The following is a 23872-nucleotide window of genomic DNA, read 5'->3' on the forward strand; positions in this document are numbered from 1 at the left end:
TGAATATTTCCCATATCCTATTTCATGCAATTATCTTAATAATATTCGGTGATTTGTTTAATTTCTTGAGGCCCCCTTTCGAGGTTTTTCGTTTTAAATCTCAAACTCACGCAGTTTAATGATAATGTTCCTTCTAAAACAAATATATCATAAGACAACATTTTAAAAAAAAACTATTATGGCCTTAACATGATGCTTGCTAAATAAACACATAGATGGTCTCTCGATATCACCTTTTAGTGCCTGGTTTTTATAATAATCTTGTAGTAAGTGTATTCTTATTCAAGTGTCTAGTTATGTAATCATTTGAACATTAAGTTGTTCATGCTCATGTTTTCTTATTTTACCCGTCATATTCTGAAAAGTTAATAAGAGATAAACACATCTAAATGCTCTAAAAGTGGAAATGGGATGATGGTTCTATTAACATGATTATGTTAAAATGACACATAAACAATTGTAATTTGTTATACACATAACGAATTTACAATTATTCCATGGCCATTTTTAAAAAGATAATATTAATAAGGCATGTAAGTAAATAGAAAAAAAGATCAATGTACATACTTATGACTGTACATGATTAGGATGGCGCACTGCATAACCTTGATTTCATCCACTATTTTGTTTGAAATGCATGTATCATGTAAAGGCAACTTCTGTACAAGCTACTCCGATAATATAGTAATTATTTTGTCAGCTTTATTTTGGACTTGACTTACTTATGGATTGGATTAGTATTCGAGAGTTTTTGTGTTATCCTTATTTAGTAATTTGTCATACTTAAGATTAAAAATTAATAGAGTAATATATTTAAGTATAACTCATGGAATGACTTTTTTTATTTTTTTGCGTATGAGGAAAATCCTATGCGGAACACGAGTTTCACCAAATAAGCAGAAAAATATAAATTCAGATTCTTACTAGATAGTAAAAATCATGCTTTACAACTTCCCACACTGTTCCGACTTGCCCATTAATCATGTGCATCATCACAACTTGAAACAAAAAGAATCTTGTAAAATCAGTTAATTCATGTCATGTAACGTGCCTATTACATCTTGCAATACTACAAGTAATTTAAAAATAACTGGCAAAACATGTTTTGCCAAATCGTTAGACCTTCTAGACTGTTCTTCAGGAAACGTGTATAAAGGAATAGAGTGTACACTCTGCATAATTTTATACGATTGTGAAACCAAATAAACGTTCAGCAGCAAATTAAAAAAAAACATCGGAAATACTTAAAATTCACAATACAGGATCCTGCACAGCCAATTTTACTATACATCAGACAAATATACAAACGTTTTGTTAACTGTTCTGGTTAGAAATAGAAAGTTATTTGATCGCTGTGTACATTCCTGCAACTGCCATGATAATACCACAGGTGTAAAAATCTGTCTAGTCCTCAACTCAGTGAAGATGATAATATAGCTTTTTTTTAACCGATTTAAAAACAATCAACTTCAAAGTCGAAAACCACCAGAGTGAATGCTGCAAGTTGTTGACCACCTCCTTTTTAAACCCATCAAGAAACTTGAAAACATCGATGATAACAAACCATTTATAACAAGCATCATGATCGATGAGATTATCCTTCGAAAGACGAAAGAGTAATCAAGGCAACCAAGGTTATAGCGGTAATCAAAAGAATGTAATCCAGGGACAAAGACCAGACATTGAAAACAGACATACACAACAATGAACATAAAGTAACTAAAATCATACATACAAAGTAACAAAAGCGAATGAGCAACTCGGACTCCACTAAAAACTGGGAGCATGGACCAGGTGCACCGGTAGGGTAAAACTATTGAATACAATAATTAAACATATTAAACAATGAACATCGGTAGACAGTCATGGCGTTCCATACTTGCAATATATGTGAGCAGTTCTCAAATGTTCAGTCCACTGATGCCGGACTGATAATGACCTGTACGTTTTTTGTTTTTGTTTAGATTAAATCTGTGACACAAACAGTGCGTCTCTTAGACTTAATCGCTTACAGGTTGCTTTCTACAGACTTACTTTCTATACTTTCTGTTTAAATGACATTTTTGATAAGCCGATCAAATTTCATGATTTTGAAAGCATTATTCAAATGGAAACACCCAAGAATTCATCTCAACAGAAAGTAGAATGTAGATGAATGAAATAGTTGACAGCTGTACTTTTTATTTGACTGATAAAATACCACTTTGAAAACAATAAAAAAGTCAATTTAGATACCAGTCGTAAAGTTACAAAGTCAATCAAAGAAAAAACACCAAAATACAAACCGGAGGTAGACTTAGGGAAGCATGAAGAAGACATATGGATTCTGAAATATAAATTAGAGGCTCTTAAAGGCCTGCATAGAACACCTGGCTTGTTAAGCAAAACTTAACCTCTGAGGGAGGAGAAAGTTTTTGAAAGTAATAATATAAAGACATTGCAAAAAGACGCCGTCAAGAGGAGAAACTGCAGTATGGCTTAACAGATTTACACAAAAATTTACCTTACATAGATCCCGTCATGTTGAAGTCTGAAGAAGACATGGATTCTGAAATACAAACCAAAGGCTCTGAAGAGCCTGAATCGCTTACCTAACTTGAAAAGCAAATTGTAATTTTAGTAGAACATTTCTTAAATACCATTATAATTAATTTACTAAAGTATCTTACTATACGATCAAATAAAACTTAGATCTTTTGGAGACAATCAGTTCAAGACTATTATAATAGCATTAAAACCTATGATTTTTCAACACTCTATACTTCTTTTCCCCCATACTCAGGTAAAATCCCGACTTAAAAACATTATACATCGTTGTTTTTCAAAAAAAAGATGGTACACCTAGATACAAATATATATAGTTCTTGGTAGAGATTCCTCATAGTTTGTAAGAAATAATTCCAAATCATCTTCCAAGTGTACAGAACAGGACGTTTACAAATTGCTGGAATTTTAAATCGATCACATATTTGTCCAGTGTGGTGGACGTGTTTGTCAACAAACGGTCGGCATTCCAATGGGCACTAATTGTGCTCCTTTCCTTGCTGACCTATTCCTTCACTCTCATGAGGCTAACTTTATAGCTGATCTGATCCAAAAGAGAGAATATCGTTTGGATAGATCCTTCGATCTCCGTGTCGGCTATATAGATGACGTTTTACCTTTAAACAATGCTAATTTCATACAGGATCAAATTTCGGGGATTTGATACATCGCATCTACCCACAAATAACTTGAGATAAAGGATACTACAGATACTGTGAAGTCGGCCTTATATATTCACCTACACTTTGAAATCGATGGTAAGGAAAACTATTGACCAGACTTTTCGACAAATGTGATGACTTTTCATTAAAAATTGTCAACTTTCCTTTCATCTGTTGCAACATCCCTTTCGCACCTGTGTATGGAGTGTTCATATCACAACTCATACGTTATGCCAGAGCTTGCCGCGACTACGCAGACATTTTGTATCGCGCTAGAACTCTAACAAATAGGCTTCTGGAACAGGGTTGTGTTGCTACAAGATTGAAGTCAACGCTACATAAGTTTTATGGCCGTCTTCATGAACTCGTGGATCGTTATGGTGTATCCATCTGCGCCATGAAAACTGATTTGTTTAAAATGTCATAATTTTCTTTTCCTCTTTCGTCTACCACAGACTTGACTTGAGCAACTCGGCGAATATTTCAAGAAAAGCAGAGGACGCTTAAACTACCGATGCACCTGGTCCATGCTCCCACTTTTTAGTGGAGTTGCTCATTTACTTTTGTTACCTTGTATGTATGATTTTAGTTACTTTATGTTCTTTGTTGTGTATGTCTGTTTTCCATGTCTGGTCTTTTTATTATATTATTATTATTTTATATGGTTGTGAAACCAAACAACGTTGCACAGCCGTATTGCAAAACATAGTTATGGTACACAGGATCCTATACAGCCATTTTAACTCCTCCAAATATTACCGGTGCTTGTCGATGTGAGTACAGTACGTGTCATCGGAAAAAATATACAAACGTTTTTTAAATTGATCTGTACAGAAATGGAACTTTATTTAACGTTATTTGAATGCTACGTACTGTCGTGCAATACCAATGTTGACACCAATGTTGAAGACTAACTACCTCACAGTTGAAAACTACATAAGCAACGTTATTTTAAAATAATAATACATACTTGACGTTCATTTATCTTCTGAAACAGAAGATGAAATACGTTTCAACATTTTTGTGTTTTATATTTTCAACAAACAACAAATCTAAATACGCAGCACATTTCAAAACAAACAAAAACAAAACTTCTTGCTTAGTTATCATGTTTAAAGACGATTTCCATATACATTTCACTGCTTAGAAAAGGGTTGAGACAGAACATGTTTGCAGAAAATTATGAATTGTAAATACTGAGTTACATTACGGTCATTTCGTGATCGTGGGTTTCTGACAGTTAAATAATTTCCACAAGGATGCCATTCGATTTAATATTGCATTCCATTTGTTTACCCAATGACTGTTTGAAAGTGTACACGTATATGAAATTATTGATGACCACACTAATACGTCATGCTCAGCTATAAAGTCTAAATTAATTAAATTGTACACTCTGCATTATCGTAGAAAACAACAAATAAACAGTACTAAGGGTCATATTTCAAATCAATCAAATCTACTTAAATTGAAGATAAAAGAGAAAGTTATAAGAATTTAAAAAATCTTCAAAAAAAGATCTTGAACTTTGTTTGAAAGCCATCCAAAAAATTAAAAATCAAAATGATTAAGTAAAATGTCCTCACTCAAATTATATTTTTCCAAGAATGGAACGATCCTAAGAATTTAAGTATGGCTTTTCTTCTTTATTAGGCGTACCTTTTTTTTCTTACGTTGATGTGGTGCTTTAATCTTCCTTTTTCTAAATTATTCATTTAAATTGTCATCCAGTAGTAATATCAGTGACAAATTTAGTGACTATAAATAAGCTCATGAATTAGTTTTTTAAAGATAAAGTAATGTAATTATTTTACGTTGAGTACACTGCATTCATTTTTTTTTCAATAAATGTTAATGGGAGAAAACTGCACGAAGTGCAGCAAAAATACCAAAGAATTTCATATAATGAATCAAATAAGTGCACTAAATCTCAATGACGAACAATGTTCAAAACTGTTAGACACGCATAGATTTGCTGATTTGGTAAATTACCATTGCAATCATTAAGTGTACATACATCCAGAAATCAGAAAGGTCTTACAAATTATAAGAATGCACAGTAAAATCTAAATTGACCTAAAAATCGTGATATCAAACACTCGAAGATGGAAAAATTGCATAAAGGCAATAACCGCGAAAAACATCAAATTCACCAACTTGAATAACCACTCCTACAATTTGCTGTTTTAAAAATGCGATCAAAATCGTGTTGTTTTTTTTAGTTTTGTTTTGTGTTTTTGTTTTGTGTTTTGTCTTTGTTTTTTTTTCTGATTTTGTTTTCTTTTGTTTTCTTTTTGTATGAAAAGTAAAATACATGTAGTTGAATGATTACACATTGCTATGTAATCTACACATTGCAAGGTAATTTACACATTGCTATGTAATTTACACATTGCTATGTAATCTACATATTGCTATGTAATGTAGTCCGTTTTATTTTACAACAACAAAAGTACAAACATCATATTTTAAAACAAATCTAAAGTTTTTAAAATTCAGATTCAATGACTGAAATTAAGGTATTCTTGATCTTAACTGTATTACGCAAGGCCATCGGACATTGATTTCCATAGTATAATTGTCATTTGCTATCAAATATCTGTATACTGTATGAAAAAAATTCTGAGGAATTTATTAAACACAGGTTTTATATTGTGAATAAAAATAAATAGATAAGTAATGTCATATTTTTTTGGTTTAGCGCATCATGATTTGCCAAATATACAGCATGTTTAAATATTTGGATGATTTGCAAGATATTAAACTGTCCTACATGGATAGCATGGTCTAAACGAAACGAGATGTATTTAATAATGCTTTTATAAAAAAAACCCTGCCGACTGACTGCTATCCTTTTATCTGTAGTTTGATTAAAAACTTTTAAAGTGTTTTCAAACACAACTAATACGTTGTGCTTGAGCTTGCCAAAGCCATACGGATGTGCTTGTACCGTGCTAGATTTCTTACAACAGGGTTATGATGCTAAAGGATTAAATATAAAGCTACAAAAAAAATATGGTCGTCATCATAAACTCGTGGATCGTTATAGTGTATCCATCAGTACCATAAGAACCGATTTGTTGACTGTGTTATAATGTCGTTTGCAGTGTCATATACAGTTCTACTTTTTATTCTTCCGCGAATGTAGCATTTTGTGAGCAACGTGGGTGTTTCCAGAAAATGTAGTGGAAGCAAACAGTGGCGAAAACCTTGTTCATACTCAAAGTGTTAAGTATAGTCTGTGTTAGTAATTTACTTCTGCCTCTACATGTATGTGTGCGTTATGTTGTTTATTTGTTTTTTTCTTTTCTGTGTGTATCATGTTTCTTTGTACTGTCATCACTCCTGGGTATCTTCTGATATTAGCGTTTAAAGCGTTTTATTAGTCCTTAGCTGTTTCGTTTGGATTCCTGAGATATTCAGTTGCATAACACACTTTTCGGTGGACGTGTGTAAGATGATACCGGTAGAAGTTAAAGTGAAAATAAGATAAGCGGAGAGTTAACAGTGGTGCAGTTAAAACAAAGGAAATTCTTCCTTGAAATGTGTATGTACTATTTAACAGAGGCACCCAAACGCTCAATGCAATTTTGATTTATTTATCGTGATTTACATGTTATTGCTTTTAAAGATAGAGTCTTTGTCGAAATGTGACCAATATTCAATAAAAATTAAAATGTAAGAAATTCAATTATTATTAATTCTATTGATCTAAGTTTTTTTTAAGATTTCAAAGAAAAAGAGACGAAAAAGAATCTAATTAGCCCCGAAAATACGACTCAAAATGAATCATAAAGTGTTGACTGACCTAATTGTACTTAAAACTTCTGATAATTCCTATATTGAGAGAACAGAAAATTTGCTTAAGGTCTAAATTCATGGTCAAATGGCAATCCAAAACCACCCGCCCCACCCCCACCCTACCAATATAGTACCAAAACACACTTAACCTAGATCTATGCATTGTAAGTGTATTTCTTGTGTGTATTCTGATCAAAAGTAGTCAAAATAAAGCTAAGAATGAGTATTTTAAAATCATGTTTGTAATTGAATGTTGCTTACACGTGTGGATGGCTTATTTTCATGCTGTCAGTTATCGGATACGGTAAAAATGTTGATTTTCAGTATTTTTTATTCAGCTAAATTTAATTTTGTGAAAAAAAAAATTCTACTGTCATCGTACCATTGAATAATGATTTTGAACGCCTTTTTTCCATGCTTTGCAGTGGCATGCAACTTTAATGTGTCATTTGTCCTGGGAATTCATAGTGAAGCATTGAAATTACTTGTTTAACATGTAAATTAATGGAAACATTAGAAGTGGTTAGTGAGACCTAAAGTTTACAAATATTCAGATATTTTATTCAGTTTTATACCTTTCGATCATTTTCTGGTCATGTTATTGGTAAGAAATGGTGTCCACACTCAAGAAACAACTTCATATGTAGTACATAGTTCATCATATATGAAAATATTAAGTTTTTTTTTGTGTGGACATAATTTTCTGGATGTTAATATGTTAAAAAAAAACTCAATTTGCAATTTTCAGCAGTTTTTGTTAAATGACATAAAATTGTTGCACCATTCTGATGTGATTACAATGAAAATGTCACAAAGTATTGTTTTTCCTTCTATTCATATATTTTACTATGATAGGAACATCTTTTATGTTACTACATCGATATTGATATTTTAGGTAATATTCATACCTTAATGCACCTACACCTTTGGATGCAGAATTTTTCACTTTGTTTTATCACTTCTTGAAGTGATTTTGAGCAGCTAGAAAATGTTCTTTTGTTTATTTTTCATTTCAACATATTACAAAAGATGTCACAAAACAATACTAAAGTACTTTATCTTCAACAAGAATAAATATGCAAGTCTATCGAACCAACCAAAATCTAAACAACACAGCTTGACAGATGGACATTTTGACAATTGCTTAGCTCAGTCAATTCAGATGTCATTCGTACAAATGCGAAGTTTATCGTATAGAAACAACTAGTGGTTGACTTTGGGAGATATAGAAAAGAAATATGGATGCAGAAATAAAATAAAACAGCAACATACTTGTATGAAAATTTAAAAAATAATAGCTTTGGAAATAATTAAATGTAGGAATCAGCCATATGTAAGATCAGACTCCAATATAATAGGTAAGTAGGTTCTTTATCTTCAGTATATGCTTTAAAGATACGTTTCAAATGCAACAAGTCTTATCAGGAATTACTATTTAAACAGAGAAGTACATCACTTCCTTCTTGTCTACAGCTTATTATTATGACAATGATAACATTTTATACATCAGTGGCAAGTTATTTATTGTTCTACATAAAAACAAAATACATGTCTACATATTATAGTCCGTTTCCCTTCCTTTTTTATGCCAAGCTCTTTAGGTTGGCACAGCTCCATACTCATATGGACATGGCTTTCCTTCATCACCTTTTAGAACAGGTATTTGAATACGTTTTGTTGCTTGGACAACTTCACATCTCTCATCAATGTGTCGAATCAACTGCCCAGTTCTGAAAAAAAATGAAATACATTTTTAAAGCTGCTTTGTCCTTTATTATATTTTATCATATTTTATTTATTCATATGCACTCGTCTCATGCTACACCACTGGTATATTTACTCGATTCACCTGAATTTAACTTGAAATTTACCACAAAGTTTATTTGCTCAATTTCATTGCTGAATATATATGGTTTAGGCTTTTAATTGCTATATTTAACACGTCACCAAAAGGTTTTTTATAATATTAATAATTATTTAAGTGCGTTTGTTTTGGCGTGTTATTACAATTCTTATTCTGAATTTAACCGTTCCAAAACTGCATTTTGTAGCTTTGCGTTCATAAATTTTGCAATTTCGTACCCGTTAGTTTTTTTCTGGACAGATTCCTCTAAATTTAACACGTGTTTCCCCCAAAATATATATATAGGTCTGAAAAATTCCCAACGATGTTAGAACTGTCAAATTTGCGATGCAAATTTTGGTCGTTCCCTCGGGACTCGAACTCGTACCGCTGTGACATCTGTGGCAACACCGCCTGCACTAAATCCAGGGCTCTATACCACTCGGCCAGCTAGGGTATATAAAAATATAGCTTTTGCTGGCCGAGTCATTCCTCTTCGTAGGATTAATCTAGGGCTGTAACTTAGTACACGATGTATGGTAGTACGGGACAGTTCATTTAGATGTTAATATGTAGGATAGAGGATCAAATTAATGATGCATGTGACAACAAATCAATATCAAATTAATCAAAAATTAATTTCTATATGTGACTGTATTTATTTGACACAAAAAGAACCAGTAGTAGTTTAATTATCAAAATAAAACGTGATTGTTTAAATGAGATTTTCATTTCTAAAATAATGTTTAAATGATTGTTTGGTGCATGACGAAAGTTTTATAGGATTCTGTGCCCATACTCAGACAACCTTAGTTGTTAAATTCGCATGAAAAGAAAACAAGTTTTATTCAGATGATACTGAGTTATAGCTCTTTGTATAGATAATTAAGTAGCACTCCAGCTAAGGATCATGAAAAATGTGATTCATGGGTAAAAGGCCTACATATTTTTATTTTTGATATTTTGTTTTAAATGTCATAGTAAACACAAATTAACATGTGGTTTGTCATATAAACTGTGCTCCTAGGAGATAAAAATTGTATAAAATGCACTGTAGATTTCAAAATTAAGGGAGATAACTTTGTAAATGACGCTGAAATACAATAAAATTTACTGGATTTTTAATGTTGATTATCTCCTAAGAACAGGCAGATTGGAATGTATAATTACATATTTCATAATATAGACCCATAAAACGACTTAATTACAAAAATAAAAATATGTAGCCTTTTTTTGGGTGTATCACATTTTTCATATTTTGCATGAGTCTTACAAAGACAGCTACTTAAAAGGAAAGGAAAAAAAGTAACCAAAGTAACCAATTGTTCAGCCGAAATGAAAAAGAATGTAATCCAGCGACAAGACCCGATATGGAAACCAGGCACACACAACCAAGAACATAATATAACCAAAGTAAAACATACACAGTAACAAAAGTAAATGAATAACTAGATGCCAACTATTACGTCCTCTGTTTCTACAAGTTTCGATTATGATTCTTACTACAGTAAGACCAAAAAAGGTCAATTCTGATACATTTTTGAAGTCAATAAATTAGAGTCACATCGATTTTAACTTTAAGATGGCTTCCTCAAGTTTTTTTAATGACACAAATTCATCTTTGCTAGTCAACTTATAAACAGATGAGCAAAGTTTCAGAAATAAATGAATATGAGAATAGTGAAGCCTTAAACGCCCCCGAAGAAACATATGAATTCAAACACCTAAGTTCTTCATAATTTTTGTCAGCCCTATTATAAATCCCAAAATGATAAAATTTGTTATGATATGCGGTTATAATGTCCTTATGCATTCTCCTGTTGTTATAGTCTAAAACATATGGGGGCTGAAATGCCTGGCTGGGTTTGGAATTGTGATTTGTCATGGTCCTAGCTATCTTAGGGTCGAGTTGACCTGTATTAATTAGATGATTACGTCATTTTCGTGAGCATTTCGGTGCCATGTTTTGACCCTCCATATCTAGGAAAAAGCTAAGATTTGATTCGTATTTAATTATCGAAGCTAGCTATTGTTTCCTAGACTGGGGTGGTTCTCAATCGCATTTACTAATTATACGAAAATGAACTTGTCATTATTATGTTTTAAGCTCACCTCACGATTTTACATGCAAAACCGCATATAGATGCTTTTTCTGTCCATAAGTATGAAGGGCCTAGTTAATAATACAGCCATTTACGATCCTGTTGGGAGCGTATTAAAAATAATGTTATTCTTTAGTTGTTGATTTTTTTTATCATAAAAAGTACCCTGATAAGGTGATTTTTTAAAAAATTTCTGTCTCCCCTAAAAACATGTTGATATAATTTTGAGTTATAAATATGAATACATTCGGGCAATTTAAGAGCTGTCACAACATACAATTCTTAAATATTTTACATACGATCGCAACTGTCATTAATGTCTTACGAGAAAAGAATCCTTGGAGGTAATTTATTCCCTGGACATATGAGACAATCGCGTCAACAAACAAAATATTTTGCCAAAGGTTATTTTGATACAAAATGTTTTTATTTTTTTTGAAGATTTAATTGACAGTCTTTGTCAGAATCATACAACTTAAGTCATATGTGGTACGACTAAAAAAAAATGCTACCCATTTTTATTTATGTTGATAAGATGTTCTGGGGGTCTATATAATGAAATTGTATTATCATTTTTGCAATTTGTATGCTCATAGCAGTAAATCAACATTGAAAATCCAATGGTTTCTATTGTAATTTAGTGACATTTTCAGAGTTATCTCCCTTTATTTCGTTTTCTACAGTACATTCTATATAAGCTTTATTTTCTAAGAGCACACATTATATGAAAAGCCACATGATAATTTTTATTAACTGTAACATTCATTTTTAACAAAATATCAAAAATAAAAATATCTAGGTCTTTCAACCATGAATCACATTTTGGACGATTCTTAAGAGGAGAGTTACTTAAGTTATCGAAGGATGTAGCAATTACACCCTGCACTTTTGTTTAATAAAATCAATTGTTTTCTCCAATTGGCAGAATGTAAGAGTAATCAAGGGAACCAAGGTTATAGTGGTAATCAAAAGAATGCAATCCAGGGACAAAGACCAGACATGGAAAACAGACATACACAACAAAGAACATAAAGTAACTAAAATCATACATACAAAGTAACAGAAGCATCAAATTAACTTGAATTCGTTTTATTCTGCTTCAAACAAAAGCTGGAGAAACTTTGGTGAAATTGAATATGATACAAAAATATCACTCATTTCGAGAGTTATGTCCCCTACCCTGGGTTTATCTCCTTAAGTTTGTAACTTTGGCGTTCTGAATGACAAATCCAACCTCACCAAAAAACAAAACAAAACAAAACAAAACGGGAAAGTGGCACTTGGCGATCCTATGTATCATGTTTCTATGTAGACATGTTAGCACCATAGTTGACCAACGTTCCATTTCATACGGTTATGATCTTCCAAAAGTTAGCTTGCATTTCATAGCTTATAATCTTCATACTGATTTTTGAAAAAAAACAAGTTTTATATTAGGGCCAACTTTGACAAATACCGAATATATCCTTTTGTTTAGGAGTAATTAAAGGAATCATGATACTAGCGGAAATCAAAAGAATGCAATCCAGAGCCAGGGACAAAGACCACACATGGAAAACAAACACAAACGACAAAGAATACAAACAACCAAAATGAAACACAACAAATATAAATGAGCAACTAGACTTCCACTTAAAACTTGGAGCATGGACCAGGTTTACCGATAGGGTAAGCGTCCTCAGCTTTCCTTGAAAGAGTAATCAAGGGAAACAATGTCATAGCGGTAATCAAAAGAATGTAATCCAGGGACAAAGACCAGACATGGAAAACAGACATACACAACAAAGAACATAAAGTAACTAAAATCATACATACAAAGTAACAAAAGTAAATGAGCAACTCGGACTCCACTAAAAACTGGGAGCATGGACCAGGTGCACTGGTAGGGTAAGCGTTCTAAGATAAACTGTTACTACTGGATCAGCTTCAAGCAAATTGATAGAATCTTTAATTGAGTTAATTTCGCTGACTAAATAGTTTCATGTGCTCTACCCATGATGACATCATTTTGCCATGCTAATAGTTCTTCATCCCATCTGCCTAGTCTGCAATGGTTAATGTAGCCTTATAACTCAAACAGTCGTTGGTGGAATTGAGTCTCGAAACTTCTTCAGCCCTCCTTTCCATACTATCAGACTGTTAATGTGTTGGAACATGTTTAACTTTGTTGTACAGACAGAAGCTTAGAACCAGCTGATGTTAATCCTGGCAAGATAGCATCATCTTTTTGTATATGTTTCTCTTTTGGGATGGGTTTGAAGAACATGTCAATAGAAACATGTAAATTTTGGTGCTTGCTTTCCTTTCATTAAGAATTGCTTGATAAGAGAAACATTCAAGATTTTCAAAATCTTAGAACAGAATTCGTCGATCTCAGTGATAGTACCCGTATTTCATCCTGAATATCATTTAAAAGTTTCCTTTGTACCAACTTTTTAATTCAAGGTAAACTCCAAATATGTTTCACTAATAATTGATTAAATAGTACTTATACCTTGTAACCTCAAGAAATTACTGTCAAAGTGTTTGAAAAGTTTGCCTAGTTAAGATATTGATAGGTCAAATTTAGTTGAAATGCACTGTGGAAAAATGGCGGGAAAATTTTCCCGAACTTTTCCTTAAATAAGTAGTCAAAGAATATCTGCATCACCGATGCTTCTGGATAAATTTAGATAGCTGTTCAGTTGTTTTCTAGATCTGTTGAATGTATTTGAGGCACAAAAGACCAAATTGAGAAATATGATGTGCCACCCATTGCCTAATTCTTACACAGAATGGTACTTAATTCATATCAATATGAAAAATTCAACACTAAAATTACTATGTAGTGAAAATATAGTGAAACATATCTAAACAGACAGTACAATATATTTCATACAAAATACATGTAAGCCCAATTGAATTTCACAGTATTATTTTTTTGTTCCGAATTAACTACTAACATACAAAATAAGTATACGTACTTCATACTAAAAGTTTGTATGAGAGGTTTATAAACTAAACAGAAATCTTATTTAAAGGTATTGGTCTTAAAAAATATATTAGTTTTTGTAATAAGACTACATATATCGTTTGAAAAGTTCTCTAAATATATAAATTACCTTTAATGATGACTGGTACACTTCTTCCAGGTCCTCAATACCGCTTTCATAATTGTTTTCAGACCTTTCAGGAAAAATGCTTTCCTGCTGGTAGAAGGACTGTTATCATAAAAATGTATTTTAAATGACACTGATTCACATCCATGTGTTTCTTTTAACTTGGATAATGTGCTCAGATAGCTTTGTTTGAGAGAGCTTAACTTATTGTCAATCTTTTGCAAATCCCTTATGCACTTTCTACAAGAAGTGTCAGTATGTGTGTCCTCAGTCACAATTATATCAAAATATTTTTCAATTAAATGACAAAGGTCAATTTTGAAAGATCCATCAAACTGTTTCCTTCTATAGTCACATTTTCAATTTAATAAATCTGCAAAAAATTTTCTTGGTGAAGATTCTGCCAAAAGCAATCAAAAGCTGTTTATAACTATAACGACCACAGACTATTACATGAAAACATACATGTGGGAATGGCTTGAGTTATCAATTTGTTTAACGGTACTTTAATATCATATTACATTAAAATCTAGTCAGCCAGATTTATTATCAGCATGAACTGTCCATCTCAATTATTATCACCACAGTATCAAAATCAGACTTTATAAGACCCTCTTTTAAGTAATAATTAGTAGATTTGCTATCAGAGGGATACATACAATCAAAAACTTTTTCATATATTCTTCAATATAAAGAGAGGGACTTGTAGCAAGTCCAGAGTAAAAGGTACATCTGTGAACGTTGTTTGTCTACCTGCTACGTTTCATGGTCCTAACACAAGGATTACTGGCGATTACGTTTTACATTACAATCAATATTTTTTCTCTGAACATATTTGGCTACTGCTTTTACCAATTTTCCCCAGTGGCTACTGTTTGCAACCGATATATATTGCAATATACGAGAACCAGAGAACAGTATTAGAATCTGGATTTTTCATGCAATATATATTATGGGTAACGCATAATTTATGAACCAGCTCAGAGATATTGCTGTTGTTTCCATCTTTCCTCTTTTGCCTTGATTATGTCATTTGTTGTATGGACTTCCCTTGTTTAACTGCTCCTTTCGGATATTGCTTGGAAGCTTTTGTCAATTTCTTTCGGAACTTGTAGTCGCTGCAATGACCATTTGTTTGCATGTTGAAAGGTTATTTTGTCTTCAGAACATTCTGCATACCATATCGGATCTGAAGTGTATGTTGTTTCTTGTTTAGCAATTCACGTTACAATAGATTTTATACTCCTTTCCTCTACAGTAATTCGTTAACGTTTGGGGTTGCAATATTTGTGAATAGATCTCATTTCTTCTGTCCATTAATGTCTGACTCACATTGACCTATGGGTTTTTGATGCTGTTCAGATGACATCTCTGAATCACAAGACTCCATGGCTTACGGGATGCCAAACAAACAACTGTCTCACGAAAGACTTTAGACAGATAAGAATGAGTTTAAGTGTTTCATAATTGAAATGAATTTGCTGGGAAAAGTTCCTTATTCACATTTTACTTTCTGTTCAGATGACATTTCTGATCAGCCTAACGTGCTCCATGATCACCTGAACAGAAAGTACAAACGAGTGTTACATCTTTCATGCAGTTACTAAATTGAACAATAAAATAACATTTTAAAACAATGAAGCAAGACAACTTATATGTCATTCGTAAAGTAACACAGATCATTGCAGGAAAAACACTAAAATGAAAACCAGAGGTAGACCTAGGAAAACATGAAGAAGACATATGAAAGTTGAAATATAAATTAGAGGCTCTTTAGTACACCTGACTTGTTAAAGCAAAACTTAACCTCGGAATGAGGAGAAAGTTTTTGAAAGTAATAATATAAAAAAAATTCCATAAAGAGCAGAAACTGCAATATGGCTTAACAGATTTACGCAAAAATTTACCTTAGATAGATCTCGTCATGTTGAACACTTTTACCCAATGTCGGAATTTTGATAAACCTAACGTTTTTGGAGATATATACAAAATACTTCTGTCTGACCCATATATTCTATTTAAGTAACGGTGGCTATGTTTTTCGACAGAACAAAAACTATATAATAAGTTCTATGCAAAACACCTTAGGAAACATTCACACGAAGTCTAGTTCTAAGTGATCCAGAAGTTTCATAGAGGAAGAGTTTTGAACAATGATTAACGACGACGGACGACGACGAGAATTGCCACGTGATAGCAATAACTCACCTAGCCTTTTGGGCTAGATCATAAAAAGTTAGCAAAACCTGGAAAAATTGAAAAGATCTCTATGCATAAAATTGAACATAGGAACTGGTTTCAGGCATACGTGCACTTGGGCATGAATATAATTTATTTGCGGATGGAAGGGTTAATCTGTATCATCGATGAATAATAAATTAAATTCGTATCAAATGCAATTAGTTTTATTAGGAAATGTTCAAGCTCTTTAGTTTCGCACACCTCTATACCGATAGGGACATAGCTTTCCTCTACTACGCTTTAGAACTGCTGTTTGAGAACATCTTGTCAGCTGAACAATTTCACATCTCGGATCAATGTGTCGAATGACTAGCCCAATTCTGAAAACATTGTGTTTTAGAGCTTATTTTTTTTCAAAACATATGCACAATAACAAGAACTACTTGTATCACGGTGATATAATTTCAGTTTTCAATAAGATGCCATATTTTTCATTTTTTTCCTTTACTTTTATAAAAACAAAACGAAATCATTTTTTTTTATTTTGTTTTCTGGGGAATACCTATTGTTTAGACAATAAGCATCTACTTTTATACCCAAAGGTATAGGGGCATTAAGCTATGGATATTGCCAATAACTATCAACTTTATTGTAATTACACAAAAGTTGTTCACAGCAGTAGTATATACAAATATAAGAAAAAAGCGATATATTGTAAAAACAAGTGAGCATTGTAATTTTTGTTGTTTTTCATTGGATATATTTACATCCAGAAAAGTATGTCCACACCAAAGAAAGATATTTTTAGATATGATTAACGATGAAATAGTGAATGTATTCACAAAATATGAAGTCGTTTTTGGGTGTGAGCATCTTTTCCTTACCAAAGATATGACCATTACGTGACTGAAAAGTACAAAATTTGACAGAATATCTGAGAATTGGTAAACTTCAACAAGCAATTCTTCTGTCCTTTCTATGCAGAAGTCTTTTTTTTTTCTCATTTGTGATGGATTCAAATCTACAAACCCACAATTAAATCATCAATTAAAGTATGTGCATCTTACAATACGATCAAAGGAAAAATTTCAGAATAATGTCAGTTACATTTGCTGACTCATAGTCCAGGTTAATAAATGTGTCCAATTTGATTCTTTATACTAAGCTTTTAATATATTCTTTAAGGTTTCCTATGCTCAGTCAAGTAGCCATAGGATGGTTTTTTTTGTTTTTTGTTTTTTTTTTTTGTTGACCGACGTGTTTAACATATCAAACATTTTTTTGGTAAAACTAGAGACCATGTTTGAAAGTCTTTAGTATCGTAGTAAATATTTCTGAAAGTCATTATGTAGTACATTTTGCAGAATCAGATATAAAGCGTTATTTGGTTTGATTTTTGGTGGAGTTTTTGGGATTCAATATAGGGCAGGAAGATCACAAATTTAAATGCCATTATAATTAAATCGTCGCCTGTCAAAAAATACTCACCCACAACAACTTATGTTTCCACCTGAACATGAACATTTCTGGCAATGATCGTTTTGAAACGACTCCCCTTCTTTAATTTGTACACCATTGTATACACAACCTATAAAGAGTTTTGTTTTTTAATTTACAAAATAAAATATACTTCCGTCTAATAAAGTTTTATTATCAGTATGTATTTATGAAATAAGGAACATTTATCGTGAAATCTTTATGCTTGTTCCTTATGCTACTTATTTTTAGCTTTTAGTGGTTCCTGTCCTTTTCTGACATTAGTTTTTTTCATATTCGATTTAAATAAAGTATTAAAATAATAACAACTTTTATCAAAACTGTTTTTCAGAAAATATACACAAGAAGCTGACATATGCTGTGATTGTGACATATTTTATGGTTATGTTTTTTTGTTTTTTTTTATATTTTTCAAACAGTTAAAGATGACATATATTCAAAGTGTTGAATGTTTACTTCATTTTTTTCCAAATACTAACATTTAGTACCTAAAAATAAAGAAACTTCTTCAATCTCCTTTTTCATCGTTTTGCCAGGAACAATAAATTTCCATTGTATTTCAAAGCAACATTTATTCGCAAATTATCTATCCATTGAAAAAAAATATTTTATGGAATGAATGCTAGTTCATTTAACTATGCCGTATTTCAAAATTTATATATTTGTTTCATCAGATACAGTACTTTTAATGATAATTTGAGAATAAATAAATATCTTAAAGGTGAGTGCACAACATAATAGATATCTGATCTACCTCATTGAGATTTTCTTTAGTATCATATAGAAAAAAAATATTCTTTTTCAGATTTTCGCTGTCTACTATGGCCTGTAACTATTCCAATGACTACAGACATTTTCGGAGGGTTTTTATTAAATATAACGATGATCGGTATTGTGTATATGTCAAAGAAACAATAATCCCGACGGGATGAAATTTCAGCAAGGGTCTACCGATTGGTCTTCAATAAACGACGAGAAAACCCTCATACCACAAGGCAGGCTGTAGCTGGCCTAAAACACCCTTATAAACAGGTTCAGCGAAAGAGTTAAGCCCCTATCTTCAACATACACAATTTCTCAATCTTGTTATTGTTTGAATGAATTAAAGTGTTTGATTTTTATTGATATTCCGGAAGATGGTAACTCAGCATGAACTAAAACAAGCCGATTCGAGATTTAAACATGGAATAAATTGTTCATGACATATCTCAATCATTTTCAGAGTTATTAAATCCTTCTTCTTATGATATGTTATGTTATGTAACAGACTAATATAGTTCAAAACAGACTTAAAACGTAAATCTACTTAAAATAAATACCTCGTATTTCAACACAAGCGCCTTCAACATTCGAAACTGTATTCAAGAGAAGTACAGCAGAAATGACTTAACACAATACCATTTTGCTGAGTGACCTCATTTAAAAAATAGTAGTCCACCTCCGAATGATCAATTCTAAACGAGAACTGGCTATGCTGGGGAATTTATCTTCGATTTATACGGGATGAATATTCCCAATATCCTATTTCATGCAATTATCTTAATAATATTCAGTGATTTGTTTAATTTCTTGAGGCCCCCTTTCGAGGTTTTTCGTTTTAAATCTCAAACTCACGCAGTTTAATGATAATGTTCCTTCTAAAACAAATATATCATAAGACAACATTTAAAAAAAAACTATTATGGCCTAAATATGATGCTTGCTAAATAAACACATAGATGGTCTCTCGATATCACCTTTTAGTGCCTGGTTTTTATAATAATCTTGTAGTCAGTGTATTCTTATTCAAGTGTCTAGTTATGTAATCATTTGAACATTAAGTTGTTCATGCTCATGTTTTCTTATTTTACCCGTCATATTCTGAAAAGTTAATAAGAGATAAACACATATAAGTGCTCTAAAAGTGGAAATGGGATGATGGTTCTATTAACATGATTATGTTAAAATTACACATAAACAATTGTTATTTGTTATACACATAACGAATTTACAATTATTCCATGGCCATTTTTAAAAAGATAATATTAATAAGGCATGTAAGTAAATAGAAAAAAAGATCAATGTAGATACTTATGACTGTACATGATTAGGATGGAGCACTGCATAACCTTGATTTAATCCACTATTTTGTTTGAAATGCATGTATCATGTAAAGACAACTTCTGTACAAGCTACTCCGATAATATAGTAATTATTTTGTCAGCTTTATTTTGGACTTGACTTACTTATGGATTGGATTAGTATTCGAGAGTTTTGGTGTTATCCTCTTTTAGTAATTTGTCATACTTAAGATTAAAAATTAATAGAGTAATATATTTAAGTATAACTCATGGAATGACTTTTTTATTTTTTTGCGTATGAGGAAAATCCTATGCGGAACACGAGTTTCACCAAATAAGCAGAAAAATATAAATTCAGATTCTTACTAGATAGTAAAAATCATGCTTTACAACTTCCCACACTGTTCCCACTTGCCCATTAATCATGTGCATCATCACAACTTGAAACCAAAAGAATCTTGTAAAATCAGTTAATTCATGTCATGTAACGTGCCCATTACATCTTGCAATACCACAAGTAATTTAAAAATAACTGGCAAAACATGTTTTGCCAAATCGTTAGACCTTCTAGACTGTTCTTCAGGAAACGTGTATAAAGGAATAGAGTGTACACTCTGCATAATTTTATACGATTGTAAAACCAAATAAACGTTCAACAGGAAATTAAAAAAAACATCGAAAATACTTAAAATTCACAATACAGGATCCTGCACAGCCAATTTTACTATATATCAGACAAATATACAAACGTTTTGTTAACTGTTCTGGTTAGAAATAGAAATTTATTTGATCGCTGTGTACCTTCCTGCAACTGCCATGAAAATACCAAAGGTGTAAAAATCTGTCTAGTCCTCAACTCAGCGAAGATGATAATATAGCTTTTTTTAACCGATTAAAAAATAATCAACTTCAAAGTCGAAAACCACCAGAGTGAATGCTGCAAGTTGTTGACGACCTCCTTTTTAAACCCATATATAAACTTGAAAACATCGATGATAACGAACCATTTATAACAAGCATCATGAACGATGAGATTATCCTCCGAAAGACGCAAGAGTAATCAAGGCAACCAAGCTTATAGCGGTAATCAAAAGAATGTAATCCAGGGACAAAGATCAGACATTGAAAACAGACATACACAATAAAGAACATAAAGTAACTAAAATCATACATACAAAGTAACAAAAGCAAATGAGCAACTCGGACTCCACTAAAAACTGTGAGCATGGACCAGGTGCACCGGTAGGGTAAAACTATTGAATACAATAATTAAACATATTAAACAATGAACATCGGTAGACAGTCATGGCGTTCCATACTTGCAATATATGTGAACAGTTCTCAAATGTTCAGTCCACTGATGCCGGACTGATAATGACCTGTACGTTTTTTGTTTTTGTTTAGATTAAATCTGTGACACAAACAGTGCGTCTCTTAGACTTAATCGCTTACAGGTTGCTAAACAAGTATCTCCAGAAAGACTTTGGACAGACTTGCTTTCTATACTTTCTGTTTAAATGACATTTTTGATAAGCCGATCAAATTTCATGATTTTGAAAGCATTATTCAAATGGAAACACCAAAGAATTCATCTCAACAGAAAGTAGAATGTAGATAATGTAGATGAATGAAATAGTTGACAGCTGTACTTTTATTTGACTGATAAAATACCACTTTGAAAACAATAAAGAAAGACAATTTAGATACCAAGTCAATCAAAGAAAAAACACCAAAATAAAAACCGGAGGTAGACTTAGGGAAATATGAAGAAGACATATGGATTCTGAAATATAAATTAGAGGCTCTTAAAGGCCTGCATAGAACACCTGGCTTGTTAAGCAAAACTTAACATCTGAGGGAGGAGAAAGTTTTTGAAAGTAATAATATAAAGAAATTGCAAAAAGACGCCGTCAAGAGGAGAAACTGCAATATGGCTTAACAGATTTACGCAAAAATTTACCTTACATAGATCTCGTCATGTTGAAGCCTGAAGAAGACATGGATTCTGAAATACAAACTAAAGGCTCTGAAGAGTCTGAATCGATTACCTGACTTGAAAAGCAAATTGTAATTTTAGTAGAACATTTCTTAAAGTAATACCATTATAATTAATTTACTAAAGTATCTTACTATACGATCCAATGAAACTTAGATCTTTTGGAGACAATCAGTTCAAGACTATTATAATAGCATTAAAACCTATGATTTTTCAACACTCTATACTTCTTTTCCCCCATACTCAGGTAAAATCCCGACTTAAAAACATTATACATCGTTGTTTTTCAAAAAAAAAGATGGTACACCTAGATACAAATATATATAGTTCTTGGTAGAGATTCCTCATACTTTGTAAGAAATAATTCCAAATCATCTTCCAAGTATACAGAACAGGACGTTTACAAATTGCTGGAATTTTAAATCGATCACATATTTGTCCAGTGTGGTGGACGTGTTTGTCAACAAACGGTCGGCATTCCAATGGGCACTAATTGTGCTCCTTTACATGCCGACCTATTCTTTCACTATCATGAGGCTAACTTTATAGCTGATCTGATCCGAAAGAGAGAATATCGTTTGGATAGATCCTTCGATCTCAGTTTCGGCTATATAGATGACGTTTTACCTTTAAACAATCCTAATTTCATACAGGATCTAATTTCGGGGATTTGATATATCGCATCTACCCACAAATAACTTGAGATAAAGGATACTACAGATACTGTGAAGTCGGCCTTATATATTCACCTACACTTTGAAATCGATGGTAAGGAATACTATTGACCAGACTTTTCGACAAATGTGATGACTTTTCATTAAAAATTGTGAACTTTCCTTTCATCTGTTGCAACATCCCTTTCACACCTGTCTATGGAGTGTTCATATCACAACTTATACGTTATGCCAGAGCTTGCCGCGACTACGCAGACATTTTGTATCGCGCTAGATTGTAACAAATAGGCTCCTGGAGCAGGATTATGTTGCTACAAGATTGAAGTCATCGCTACATAAGTTTTATGGCCGTCTTCATAAACTCGTGGATCGTTATGTTGTATCCATCTGCGCCATGAAAACTGATTTGTTTAAAATGTCATAGTTTTCCTTTCCTCTTTCATCTACCACAGACTTGACTTGAGCAACTCGGCGAATATTTCAAGAAAAGCAGAGGACGCTTACCCTACCGGTGCACCTGGTCCATGCTCCCATTTTTTAGTGGAGTTGCTCATTTGCTTTTGTTACCTTGTATGTATGATTTTAGTTACTTTATGTTCTTTGTTGTGTATGTCTGTTTTCCATGTCTGGTCTTTTTATTATATAATTATTATTTTATATGGTTGTGAAACCAAACAACGTTGCACAGCCGTATTGCAAAACATAGTTATGGTACACAGGATCCTATACAGCCATTTTAACTCTTCCAAATATTACCGGTGCTTGTCGATGTAAGTACACTACGTGTCATCGGAAAAAATATACAAACGTTTTGTAAATTGATCTGTAAAGAAATCGAACTTTATTTAACGTTATTTGAATGCTACGTACTGTCGTGCAATACCAATGTTGACACCAATGTTAAAGACTAACTACCTCAGAGTTGAAAACTACATAAGCAACGTTATTTTAAAATAATAATACATACTTGACGTTCATTTATATTCTGAAACAGAAGATGAAATACGTTTCAACATTTTTGTGTTTTATATTTTCAACAAACAACAAATCTAAATACGCAGCACATTTCAAAACAAACAAAAACAAAAATTCTTGTTTTGTTATCATGTTCAAAGACGATTTCCATATATATTTCACTGCTTAGAAAAGGGTTGAGACAGAACATGCTTGCAGAAAATTATGATTGTAAATACTGAGTTACAGAACGGTCATTTCGTGATCGTGGATTTCTGACAGTTATATAATTTCCACAAGGATGCCATTCGATTTAATATTGCATTCCATTTGTTTACCCAATGACTGTTTGAAAGTTTACACGTATATGAAATTATTGATGACCACACTAATACGTCATGCTCAGCTATAAAGTCTAAATTAATTAAATTGTACACTCTGCATTATCTGTAAAAACAAC

The 23872-nt window shown here is 32.2% G+C and overlaps 1 long non-coding RNA gene across 1 annotated transcript; it reads right to left on the minus strand.

Moving 5' to 3' along the window:
- Nucleotides 1-16439: 16439 nt before the first annotated feature.
- Nucleotides 16440-19230, minus strand: LOC148599595 (uncharacterized). Its single transcript, XR_015917868.1, has 3 exons — nt 19048-19230; nt 17720-17819; nt 16440-16611 (listed from the first exon to the last, which is right to left on the minus strand). It is a non-coding gene; the product is annotated as an uncharacterized LOC148599595 (long non-coding RNA).
- Between the last annotated feature and the right edge of the window lie 4642 nt (nt 19231-23872).

This window comes from Perna viridis, chromosome 13, assembly GCF_037379345.1.
Source record: "Perna viridis isolate PV_CMFRI_1.1 ecotype Kerala chromosome 13, ASM3737934v1, whole genome shotgun sequence".
NCBI classification, from domain to species: Eukaryota; Metazoa; Mollusca; class Bivalvia; order Mytilida; family Mytilidae; genus Perna; species Perna viridis.